General features: G+C 45.7%; 1 protein-coding gene across 10 annotated transcripts in view; it reads left to right on the forward strand.

Annotated features, from left to right (window-relative positions):
- SETD2 (SET domain containing 2, histone lysine methyltransferase) overlaps positions 1–12,865 on the forward strand; it is a 117,385-nt gene that overhangs the window by 512 nt on the left and 104,008 nt on the right. For 2 of the 10 annotated variants that reach the window (XM_051852508.2, XM_070050925.1), the window contains exon 2: positions 1,932–2,042. The exons of 7 other annotated variants lie outside the window; for them this stretch is intronic. The gene's annotated coding sequence lies outside the window, so the exon portion shown is untranslated. Of the gene's footprint in view, positions 1–280; positions 425–1,931; positions 2,043–12,865 lie in introns of those variants that run through there. One more of the 10 variants, XM_051852509.2, reaches the window with a different exon arrangement.

Raw genomic sequence — 12,865 nt, forward strand, 5'->3', positions numbered from 1 at the left:
CAGCTCCGCGGCGGCCTCCCACGGCTGTGGGTCGCCTCAGCTGGAGCCGAAGGCGGCGCGTCCTGATGGGTGGCGGCGCGGGCCGGCGCGAGGAGTAACGGGCCCGCGGCGGCCTCGCGCAGTCGGTGAGGCGAGCAGGCCCGCGCCGCCACCCGGGGCCGCCCGGCCTGGTCGGCGGCGGCCCGGCGCTTAGGCCCGGCATTGGCGCTGCGGCTCGCGTCGCCGCGGCGGTTGGGCCGGCCCTGTGGGGGAGGGGCGGCCGCGGCCTCCGCTGCTGCTGCCGCGTCCGCAAGGACTCGGCCGGCCGGCCGGAGCTGGGCGCTGCCGGTGGGTTCCCCGCGGGCAGCCCTGGCCACGCTGTAAGCGCAGGAGCCGAATCGGAGCAGCTGCGGGGGCCGGGGCCGATGAGAGGGCGCTGGCGAGGGTAGGCCGCGAATCCCCGGGCTCGGGTGGAAGCCCGGCCCGTCGCCCGGCCTCCCGACGACGGCGGTTCGGGCCGGAAGGGCCTAGCGCGCGTCGCCCGGCCCGAGTCCGCGGAGGGGCCCGCGCTGCGTTCCCGGGGTTTGATTTGTCCTCCTGGAAAGTCGATCCTGGCCCGTAGTGCTTCCGGCTTCACATTTTGCACCTTTGGCACTTGGGTTTTGCAATGGTGGTGAGGTTTGTGTGGCCCCGTTGTTGCGGTGACACCGGGTTTGTTTTTTCACCCGAAAATGAAAGCCTTCTGAGGGGGTCTACGTTTTCTTCTAGATTATAGGATTTGCGCACTTTCGAAGACTGTTCTTTTGGTCACGGGAAGCTCTTAGCCTAAATGGATGACTTTCACTTCTTGTGAAGACTTAGTGACAAATCAAGGCTCATTTGAGGATTCTCTAAAGAAGTCAGTGTTCTAGAGAACCGAAGTAGAGTCTCGTTCCTAGGACATTTTTGTGTTTCTGTTGAGGGCTGTGTCTGCTGCTGTCTGATGGCTCAGAGAGCCTTCTCTCCCGGAGCCTGGAGTCACCTCTTTTCTCTCAGCCTGGCAAGACCATTGTTTTTGGAAAGCCATTTGAAGCCCCGTTTGTTGAAGTCTAGACCTGGGAATACAGCATTTCAAACTGAATGGTTAACAGGGGTTTCAAGTGAAACTGTCAGACTTAGCACCGGAATGATTCCAAGAACTTTGCTCCTTATACATATTGAACCTTAGATTTACTGTGCTCTTCTTCTTGCTAAACCTTTTCACCTTGGTCCAGAAATGTCTGGATCTTACATGATGGTTCTAGGATTGGTGGCAACACATAATTCTCTTGGAGTGCTTATGGTCATCTCTGCACAAAACAAGAACTCAGTATTTTGCCTTTCTAGAACAAAACCCAGCCTTTACTTGGAATAGTGAGACTCAACATGGCTTTATCCTTTCATGGTTTCTGGGCCATGGGTTAACATTACCCTAATTAGGTTGTTTTCATTTGCAGTGCAACTAGCCCAGTTGCAAAGCTCATGTTACAGATTTTTGGTTTGAGAATTTAAAAAGCCTTAAAAAATTCTGTATCATAGTCCCATAAATGCTTATTGAAGTAAAGCTACAAAGTAACATACTAGCCTTTGAGTGGGCTAAATACCTGCTTTCAGTTCCTTTTACCAGTTGGTTTGTTGAAGTCCAGCAACTTTAAGCATGACATCCTTACATTTCTTTGGAGAAGACAGTTTTTCATATTACGTGGGAAAACAGACTCAGAAATGCATCGTTGGTGACCATCAATGGGGAAAGAACCAAGAATGTTTTCTTATATTACAGACGGTCTTAGAGTTTTTACTGTGTTTCTGTCTCTGCTGCTTTGAATTTCTAACAGTGACTAAAATCTAAATAAATATATTTATTTCTCCCTGTGTGTTAACCTGTATGGGATATGTGAGTAATTATACATTTTTTTCTTCCATAATACTATAAGGTCTGGAGGGGGATCTTGCTAGGCATCCTGAATAATACCACCTGTTTTCTGGATGAAGAAAATGAAGTCTAACCCGGAAAATGAGAAGTGAAGTGACAACCCTATAAGGAAGTATGTATAAGCTAGTTAGTGTTTATAATGTTAGAAAGGAAAAGATAGTGCAGTATAGGGTTTAAGAACTTGGATTTCAAATATATTTTCAAATAGTCCTGGGTTTGAACACTGATTTAACTTGGGACAAGTTACTTCATCTCTCTGAGGTTGAGTTTTCTCATCTTTGAAATAGGTTTTGTAATAGTAGCACACCTAGGATATATGGGAGAATTAAATGAGATAATATATGAAAAGCACTTGGCAAAGAATGTGGCATGTGTAAGTGCTTCTAGATGGGATCATTAAGGAAAATTTAAGCAGTAGGATTTAAGTTGAGCATGAAAAGATTAGGTTGGTTTGGGAGAGGGTAATATGTTGGGAGAGGGAATGACTAAGATTACCTTTTTAGACTTTTTATAGTTTGAAATTGTGCTTACATATAAAGAAATTGAAGTAAAATGTCAGTTGATTTTGATTATAGTAACAGTTGAGGTGTGATCTGTATTGGTTGTGTACTCTTAATCAGATACAGCTGTAAGTTCTGACCTTTTTCATGCAGCGTATGGGCTGTTGTGTTTCAATTGAGAATAGCTGTAATCACTTGAGTATCTGCATTAGCTATACAGTATGAGGAGGCCCAAGGACAGGTGTTGGGGACACTGCAAATTCTAGTCGGAGTTTTCTGGGAACTCCTGTAATGAAGGAGACAGGCAAGTACTTTACCATGATACATATACAGAATATATGTGTATCTATTGTATGCTGAAAGTAGGCACTCTAGGGCCCTTGAAGTATACAGCCTAAGAACAGTAAATTAAATGGAATGTTTCAAGGTAAGTGCTTTGGAAAGTGAAGGGTAAGGGTAACATATCAGAATTGTTGAAGAGGTTATAATTTGAAATGGGGTAGACTGGGTGACCCTAGTTGAGAGATATTTAGCCAAACATTTAAGGGGAGGTAGTCATGTTAATATCTGGAGAGAAGGCATTTCAAGCAGAGGGAATGTTTAGTCCAGGGTGCTAAGGCAGACTTATGAGTTCGGCCCAGTGTGGTTAGAATGGAATGAACAAGAAGGAGAAATAGTAAATTGGGTCAGGGTAGGATGGGGTACAGATTTCATAGGGTTTTACAGAGCCTTTCTAAGGACTTTGCTGGGAATTTTGACCTGTGGAATGACATGGTCCACTTTCAGCTTCAGAAGGATCACTGATACTGCAGAGGGTACCAGTAGTGGAAGCCTGGAGACTTATAAGGAAGTTAGTAATCCAGAAGAGCAGTGATGGTGACTTGTACAAGGTGATAACAGAAGAGTGGTGAGAATGGATGGATTTTGGATATATTTTGAAGATCAAATTAGTAGGATTTGTTGATAAGTCAGATGTGATGTGTGTAAGAGCCAAAGATGATTTCAGAGCTTTTGGTGTGAGCAATTAGAAAGTTACTATTAACTAAGATAGGGATCACTGTGGAAAGAACAAGTTTCAGAATAGGTTAGGAGTTCAGTTTAAGGCATAGTAAGTTTAGTGGGGCTGGAGTCATGGTGTTGCTGCCTTTGATGCTAGCATTCCGTATGGGTACTGGTTGGTGTCCTGGCTGCTCCTCTTCTGAACCAGCTCCCTACCAATGTGCCTGGGAAAAGCAGTGGAAGATGGCCCAAGTGTTGGTCCCTGCCACCCATATGGGAGACCTGGATGAGGCTCATGCCTTTGCCTGCCTCAGCCTGCCTCAGCCCTGGACACTGGGGAGTGGGAAGTGAAGCAGTGGATGGAAGATCTCTCTTTGTCTCTCCCTCTCTGTAACTATGATTTTCAAGTAAACAAGCTTTTTTTTTTTTTTTTTTTTTTTTTAAAGAATTTATAAGTTTGAGTAAGTTTGAGATGCCTGTTAGACATTTGGCTTGAGTTGATATCCAAGCTTGAAATTCAATGTAAAGGTCTGGATTGGAGATAAATTTGTTTTTAAAGATTTATTTATTTATTTGAAAGAGTTACACAGAGAGAGGAGAGGCAGAGTGAGAGAGAGAGAGAGTCTTCCATCCACTGGTTCACTCCCCAACTGGACACAACGGCTGGAGCCGTGCCGATCCGAAGCCAAGAGATTGTTCCGGGTCTCCCACATGGGTGCAGGGGCCCAAGGACTTGGGCCACCTTCTGCTGCTTTCCCAGGCCATAGCAGGGAGCTGGATCAGAAGAGGAGCAGCTGGGACTCAAACCGGTGCCCATATGGGATGCCAGTGCTTCAGGCCAGGGCGTTAACCCGCCGTGGCACAGTGCCGGCCCCTGGAGATAAATTTTTGTTGTCCAAATTAGGTAGTATTACAGGCCATGAGACTAGATGTGATTACCAAGGGATTTCCTGTAGAGAGAGAGAGAAGGATGAAGGATTGGTCCTTTTAAACTCCAGTGTAAAGAAGATTGTTGTAGTGTGCAGTATAGAGGTCTTAAGGTGGATAATATCTGTGAACTTGGGGCAAAGTTAACATTTCATTCAATTGCTAATGTAAACAACAGACTAAAGTATTACTAAAGGTACCTCTGATTTTACTGCAAGTAAAAATCAGATATTTTAATAGTGTATATATTGTAGATAACTCAAAATATGGTTGTTTGTTGTAAACATTGAAATTACAGTAGGTAAGAGATCCATCATTAGATTGTTAAGCATATATATTACTCTACTACAAATTAAGCATTTTCTTCTTTCCTAATATAACTGGTTTCCTTTGCAATCAAACCTTTTTTTTTTTTTTTTTAATTTGAAAATAACATAGCTCTTTCATCTGCTGGTTCACTCTCCCCAAATGGCCATATTGGCTGGGACTGCTCCAGGCTGAAACCAGGAGCCTGGAACTCTCTCTGGGTCTCCTGCATGAGTGGAAGAGGCCCAAGTATTTGGGCCATCTTCTGTTGCTTTCCTAGGTACATTAGTAGGGAGCTTGATTGGAAATGGAGCAGCTAGGACTTGAATTGGCACTAAGATGTGCTGCTGGCACTCCAAGTGGCTGCTTGACCTGCACCACAATGCAGGCCCCTTATGCATCTAAAAATCTTAGGCTATGGGAGAATCTTTACACTACATTAAACTGCCAAAGTGGTCTAGGGCACACAAGAATTAAACCCCTGGGTCCTGGAGCCAAAACTCCTGGTTTATTTATTTGAAGATTTATTTATTTGAAAGGTAGAGTTACAGTGAAAGAGAGATCCTCCATCTGTTTGTTCACTCCTCAAATGGCTGCACTGGCCCATGACTACCCAGATAGAATCCCAGCATTGGGAAATCTTTACTTTTTTACTTAATAACTTGATGAATTTGGGCAGGCTTCTTAATTTGTGACTTGATGTCCTTATTTATAAAGTGGGGATTGTGATAAGTTGTTCTGCAAAGGGTTATATGAAGATCTTTTTTAACATTTCTGTTTATTTGAAAGCCATGGAGAGAAAGGGAGAGATGCAGATAGAGATCCCCTATCTGCTGGTTCACTCCCTAGATGGCTAAAACAGCTGGAGCTGGGTCAGGCAGAAGCCAGGAGCAGCTTCTAATCTCCCATATGAGTCGCAGGGGCCCAGACACTGGTGGCATCTTTACTTCTCCGAGGCATGTTAGCAGAGAGTTGGATCGGAAGTAGAGCATCTGAGACTGCCACCCATATGGGATACTAGTATCACAGGTGGAAGCTTTACCTGCTACACCATAATACCAGGCCCTGAAGATTTAAGAATTAGGACAGTGTTAATTCTCTTATTACTATTGACTGAAAAGATACAACTAGAGAGAACAGTATATTCAAGGTGCTATGATTTGTTGAATTTAACAGAAAGCAAGCCTAGTAACTAAACAATAATATTCCATCACATTCAAATGTAAAACAGGATAGTCAGATTCTCCTAATTCATCTTATTTGGCATGGAGATGGAGGTGTATAAGAAACCAACTGAGGGGCTGGCGCTGTGGCATAGTGGGTAAAGCCGCCACCTGCAGTGCTGGCATCCCATATGGGCGCCAGTTTGTGTCTCGGCTGCTCCACTTCCAATCCAGCTCTCTTCTGTGGCCTGGGAGGGCATTGGAGGAGCCTCTGCACCCGTGTGGGAGACCTGGAGGAGGCTCCTGGCTTTGGATCAGCACAGCTCCAGCTGTTATGGCTAATTGGTGGTGGAAAGACCTCTTTCTCTCTCTCTGCCTCTCCTTCTCTGTAATAATTGAAAGGCAGAGTTACAGAGAGAGACGAGGGGAGAGGCAGAGAAAGATCTTCCCTCTGCTAGTTCACTTCCTAAATGACCACAATAGCCAAGACTTGGCCAGGCTTAAGCCAGGAGGCAGAAGCTTCTCCCACGTGGGTGGCAGGAGCCCAAACACTTGGGCCATCCTCTGCTACTTTCCCTGGCATTTTAGCAGGGAGCTGGATCTGAAGGTGGAGCAGCTGGGACTTGAACTGGTGCCACATAGGATACTGGTACTGGAATACTTAACCTACTATGCCCCAACACTAGCCCTGTCACAGGGTTCTATATACCATCTGGACCTTTATAGCTTTGCTGCCATTTCATGAATTAGAATCTTTGTATATAAGAGAAAAGTGAATAGCTTTGTAGTGTTTGTAGTGATGGAGGTATATAAAGGAGACACGGAATAGCTTTTTTTTGTTTGTTTGTTTGAAAGCGTTAGAGGGATTTTTTTTCCATCTGCTGACTCACCTACCAAATGGCTGCAGTGCTTGGGATTTGGCTAGGCCGAAGCTAGGGTCTTCATCTAGTCTCTCACATGGGCCAGGGCCATTAGCGGGGAGCTGGATTCAGAGTGGGGCAGCTGGACAGCAATTGGCTATATCACAATGCTGGCCCCAGGGTATTGCTTTATAGTGATTGAGGTATGGTTCCACAGGCCAGAGTGCTCTCTTCAGGCTACTGAAGTACATGGGAGAGCAAAATAGAATTTGAAGGTTTTCCTGATAAATGTGGAAGGTGTGATGAAATAGTCGAGTAATTAAAATAGGGTATACCTCTTCAGTATTCATGTTCCTCCTTGTTCTTGCCTGTTCTATAGAAATTTCAGGAAGACCATTTTTTTTATGATGTCACTAGAAATACATCAAGAAAGTTTTTTTTTTTCTTTTGACAGGCAGAGTGGACAGTGAGAGAGACAGAAAGGTCCTTTTCCGTTGGTTTACCCCACAATGGCCACCGTGGCCCGCGCACTGCGGCCGACGCACCGTGCTGATCTGAAGCCAGGAGCCAGGAGCTTCCTCCTGGTCTCCCATGCGGGTGTAGGGCCCAAGCACTTGGGCCATCCTCCACTGCACTCCCAGGCCATAGCAGAGAGCTGGTCTGGAAGAGAGGCAACCGGGACAGAATCCGGCATCCTGACCGGGACTAGAACCCCGGGTGCTGGTGGAGGATTAGCCTATTGAGCCATGGTGCTGGCCGAGCAAGTATTTTTTTAAAAAGATTGTAACTCTGCCTTTCAAATAAATAAGTCAGAGAGACGGGGAAAGAGATAGAGATCCTCCATCTGCTGGCTCCCCAAATGGCTGGAATAGCCAGGTCTGGGCCATGCGTCAGAAGCTCCATCCAGGTCTCCAACAGGGATGGCTGGGGCCCAAACACTTGAGCCATCTTCTGTTGCTTTCTCAGGCACATTAGCAGGTAGCTGAATCGGAAGTGGAGCAGCCAAGACATGCACTGGTGCCCATATGGGATGCCAGTGTCACAGGCACTGGCCCAACCCACTGCTCTGCAACACCAGGCCCTACACTTTATTCTTTAACAGATATTTGTAATAATTTTTATATGATTACTTGAAAGGCGAAATGAAAGAAAGGGAGAGACAGAAAAAGAGCTCTTCCATGCACTGGTTCACTCCCCCGAATAGCCACAATAGGTGGGGCTAAGCCAGGCCAGAGCCCGGAGCCTGGGACTCTCTCTGGATCTCTCATATAGTTGGCAGGGGCCCAATCACTTGGTTCATCTTTTTGCGTCTTTTTGAGGTGCTTTGGCAGGGAACTGAATTGGAATTGGAGCAGCTGGGATTTGAATCAGTGTTCCGATACAGGATGCCGGTGTTACAGTCATTGGCTTAACCTGCTTTGCCACAACACTGGCCCCAATGTAATAATTTTTCTTTACCCTAACATTCAGTGTTCTATCAATCCTGTTAGTTTTTACAGAGAAGCTGTAATAGTCATGCTGGATGACAAGATAGCTTGGATTAGAGAATTTAAAAGCTTCATTTCTGTTAATTTCTTCCAAGAGTATCTATAAAGTATTTTATTTCGTAATGCATTAAGAATTATTATTGTAGGACCCTGAGAGACAATCTATGTTAGAAACTATGCCGTTTATGTGGTGGTGGTTTACTCTGGCGATTAACATGCTTATTGGGACTTCTGCATCCCATACTGGAGTGCTGGGGTTTCATTCCTGCCTTTGTTTTTCTTTTCTTTTCTTTTTTAAAGATTAAATTTAATTTATTTGAAAGGCAGAGCTACAGAGACAATCTTCCATCCACTGGTTCACTCCCCAAATGACTGGGGCTGGGCCAGGCTGAAGCCAGGAGCCAAGAGCTGCTTCTGGGTCTCCCATGTGGGTGCAGGTACCCAAGCACTTGGGCGATCCTCTGCTGCCTTCCTAGGCACGTTAGCAGGGAGTGGAGCAGTTAGGACTCGAACCTGTGCTCACATGGTGTGCTGGCATCGCAGGCAGTGGCTTAGCCCATTATGCCACAGTGCTGGCCTCTGCCTCTGCTTTTGATCCAGCTTCCTGCTGATGCACACCCTTGGAGGTAGCAAATGATGGTGCAAGTATTTGATTCCCTGCCATCCACATGAAAGGCTCCATTTAAGTTCTGGGCCTCTGGCTATTATGGGCATGTGAGGGAGTGAATTGGCAGAAGGAGGAACTCTTTCTGCCTTCCAAATAAAATGAAAAAACTGAAAAAAAAAAAAAAACAAACCACCAATATACACCTAGAGTCACTGAAAATCAAGTTTAGAATTCTTTGTTTTTCTGAGAGAGCACCATTCTTTTTTTTTTTAACTTGAGAAGCAGAGACAGATATAGAGAGGGTCTACCTATTGGTTCACTTTTTGAATACCTGCAACAGAAGCTAGGGACTCCATCCAGGTGTTCCATAGAGTTGGCAGAGATCCAGTCACTCGAGCTATCACTGTTGCCTCCCTGGGAGTCTGCATTAACAGGAAGTTGTAGTCAGAAGCTGGAACTGGGTATTGAAGTATGTACTCTGAAATGAGATACAGGCATCTTAACTGTTAGTGTAAACACATGCCCTAAGATCTAGTTTTGAAAATTTTATTTTGAAAACATTCCAACTTGCAGGGAAGTTGGAAGAATAATACAAAATGATTCCCATATACATTTAATCTAGTTAACTAGTCATTGGAATTTTGCATTATTTGTGTTGCCTTTCTATATTAAAAACATTTTTTACTTATTTTTGCCTGAACCTTTTGAGGGTTAGTTGCAGACATCATGACCCTTCTCTGTTAAATATTTCAAAGTATTATCTGAGAACAAGCATTCTCTTAGATAACCAAGTCAAGTAATTTTTTTTTAAATATTTATTTATTTATTTGAAAGAGTTACACAGAGAGGGAGAGACAGATCTTCTATCCACAAGTTCACTCTCAAAATGGCCTCAATGGCTGGTGCTGTGCCAGGCTGAAGCCAGGAGCCTGGAATTCCATCTGAGTCCTCATGTGATAGTGTAGGGGCCTAAGTACTTGGGCCATTTTCTGCTTTTTCAGGAGGATTAGCTGGGAGCTGGATTCCAAGTCTAACAGCTGGGACTTGAACCAGTGCCCTTATGGGATGCTGGCACTGCAGACGGTGCCCCATAGGTATACTCTTTAAACTTCAGTTTACCAGGTCCATTAAAAAAATTAAAACAGCAAAAATTTTGTTGCATAATTATGTAGGAAAATAATTTTCTTTTTTTTTTTTTTTTTGACAGGCAGAGTGGACAGTGAGAGAGAGAGACAGAGAGAAAGGTCTTCCTTTGCCATTGGTTCACCCTCCAATGGCCGCTGCGGCCGGTGCACCGCGCTGATCCGATGGCAGGAGCCAGGTGCTGATCCTGGTCTCCCATGGGGTGCAGGGCCCAAGTACTTAGGCCATCCTCCACTGCACTCCCTGGCCACAGCAGAGAGCTGGCCTGGAAGAGGGGCAACCAGGACAGAATCTTGCGCCCCGACCGGGACTAGAACCCGCTGTGCCGGCGCCACAGGGCGGAGGATTAGCCTAGTGAGCCGTGGCGCCGGCCGGAAAATAATTTTCTTAGTTATGAGAAGTATCCTGTATACGATCTTTTAGGCAGACTAACAGTTTGTAAGAAAGTAATATTACTGGCTAAAGGAGAACACGTTGAAACAGAAGTGATTGAATATAAAGTTTGCCCAATTATGGTATTTACTCATGTACCTTAGGGAGACAACAAGACTACCAAAAAAATACTTGATGCCATTCTTTCTTGAAATACTTTGTAAGAGAAGATAATGGTAGTGTCAGAGAATAAGAATAAGGAGTTCGAACTTTACTGTGTTAGACATTTTTTCAGCTGTGCATATGCTTGTTGCAAATTTTTTGTTAGGTGCTGTTGTGAAATGTACCCATTGCTTAAGTATTTTTATTTTCATGATCACTGTTTCTCCAAATAAGGGTTTTTTGTGACAGGCAGAGTGGATAGTGAGAGACAGACAGAGAGAAAGGTCTTCCTTTTGCCGTTGGTTCACCCTCCAATGGCCGCCACGGCTGGTGCGCTGCGGCCAGTGCACCACGCTGATCCGATGGCAGGAGCCAGGTACTTATCCTGGTCTCCCATGGGGTGCGGGGCCCAAGTATTTGGGCCATCCTCCACTGCACTCCCTGGCCACAGCAGAGAGCTGGCCTGGAAGAGGGGCAACTGGGACAGAATCCGGCGCCCTGACCGGGACTAGAACCCGGTGTGCTGGAGCCGCAAGGCAGAGGATTAGCCTAGTGAGCCACGGCGCCGGCCTAAATAAGTTTTTTTTTTTTTTTTTTGACAGGCAGAGTTAGAGAGAGAGAAAGGTCTTCCTTTTCCGTTGGTTCACCCACCAAATGGCTGCTACTACAGCTGGCGCTGTACCGATCCGAAGCCAGGAGCCAGGCTCAATTCTGGCCATTGAGGCCATTTGGGGAGTGAACCAGTGGGTGGAAGACCTTTCACTTTTTCTCTCTATAACTCTTTAAAAATAAATAAATCTTTTAAAGTAAATCCACTGATAAAATGTTATATATTGATTCGTGTTGGTGGTTTTACACAAATCTATACGTGGAATAAAACTGAGTAAAACTATACGCATGTATATACACAAATGAATATGAGTGTAGGCATTTGACCTACAGTTAAGCCACTGGTTAGGACATTGCCACATCACAGTGCTTGTGTTGGATACTTGACTCCTGCTTCTAATTCCAACTTCTGGGAGGCAGTGGTGATGACTCAAGGGATTGGGTTTCTGCCACTCAGGTGGGAGGCTTGGATTGAATTATTGGCTCCTGGCTTTGAGTACCACTTCCTTCAACCACTCACTGTTGTGGGTTTTTGGGGAGTGAATCAGTGGATAGGAGCTAGTGTGAGCATCCCCTCCCTAGCCCCTCCAACCTGAGTCTCTCCAATAAGAAAGGAGGGGGAGGACTGAATGAGTTGCAGCCATCTGGGGAGTGAACCAGTGGATGGAAGACCTCTCTTTTCTCTGTCTCTTTGTCTGCCTCTGCAACTCTGCCTTTCAAATAAATAAATCTTAAAAAAAAAAGAAAAAAAGGCCGGCGCCGCGGCTCACTTGGCTAATCCTCCGCCTGAGGCTCCCGCACCCCAGGTTCTAGTCCCGGTCGGGGCACCGGATTCTGTCTTGGTTGCTCCTCTTCCAGTCCAGCTCTCTGCTGTGGCCTGGGAGTGCAGTGGAGGATGACCCAGGTCCTTGGGCTCTGCACCTGCACCCGCACAGGAGACCAGGAGGAAGCACCTGGCTCCTGGCTTCTGATCGGTGCAGCGCGCTGGCCGTAGTGGCCACTTGGCGGGTGAACCAACGGAAAAAGGAAGACCTTTGTCTCTCTCTCTCTCTCTCACTGTCTAACTGTGCCTGTCCCAAAAAAACAAAAACCAAAAAAACTCTATGCTTAATTTTGGTACTTGTGACTAAGTGGAAACTTTTTAGTGGCCTGAAGACTAGCAATGTTAATTCCCCATTCCTCTTGAGGCTGTTCCATACCTTTGTTACTGTCCTCAGTCTTTCTCCACTTCTTATCTCCTAACTCCACCTTTGTTATATTCCTTTTTTTTTTTTTTTTTTTAATTTGACAGGTAGAGTTAGTGTGAAAGAGAGACAGAAAGGTCTTCCCTCCTGTGGTACACCCCCCAAATGGCTGCCATGGCCGGCGTCTCGCCGATCCGAAGCCAGGAGCCAGGCGCCTGCTCCCAGTCTCCCATGTGGATGTAGGGGCCCAAGCACTTGGCCCATCCTCCACCGCCTTCCTGGGCCACAGCAGAGAGCTGGACTGGAAGAGGAGCAACCAGGACTAGAACCTGGCACCCATATGGGATGCTGGTGCCGCAGGCGGAGGATTAACCAAGTGAGCCATGACGCCGGCCCCTATATACCATTGTTAATTCCAAATCATAGTCTGTCCTGGGTATTTTTTTTGTTGTTGTTTCTGTGAATGGTCCATTTGCATTGTCTGCTGGTAATAATAGTTCTTTGTCATAGAACACAAGATTTGGTTTTCTCCAGTGAGCGATCAATGGTACTTAATTTCTTTCTTTGAAGTGATTAGGAACTTGACAGTGCTATAGTCCAGTTGCATTTTCTTAAG

The sequence above is a fragment of the Oryctolagus cuniculus genome, chromosome 10, assembly GCF_964237555.1.
Source record: "Oryctolagus cuniculus chromosome 10, mOryCun1.1, whole genome shotgun sequence".
Classification (NCBI taxonomy): Eukaryota; Metazoa; Chordata; class Mammalia; order Lagomorpha; family Leporidae; genus Oryctolagus; species Oryctolagus cuniculus.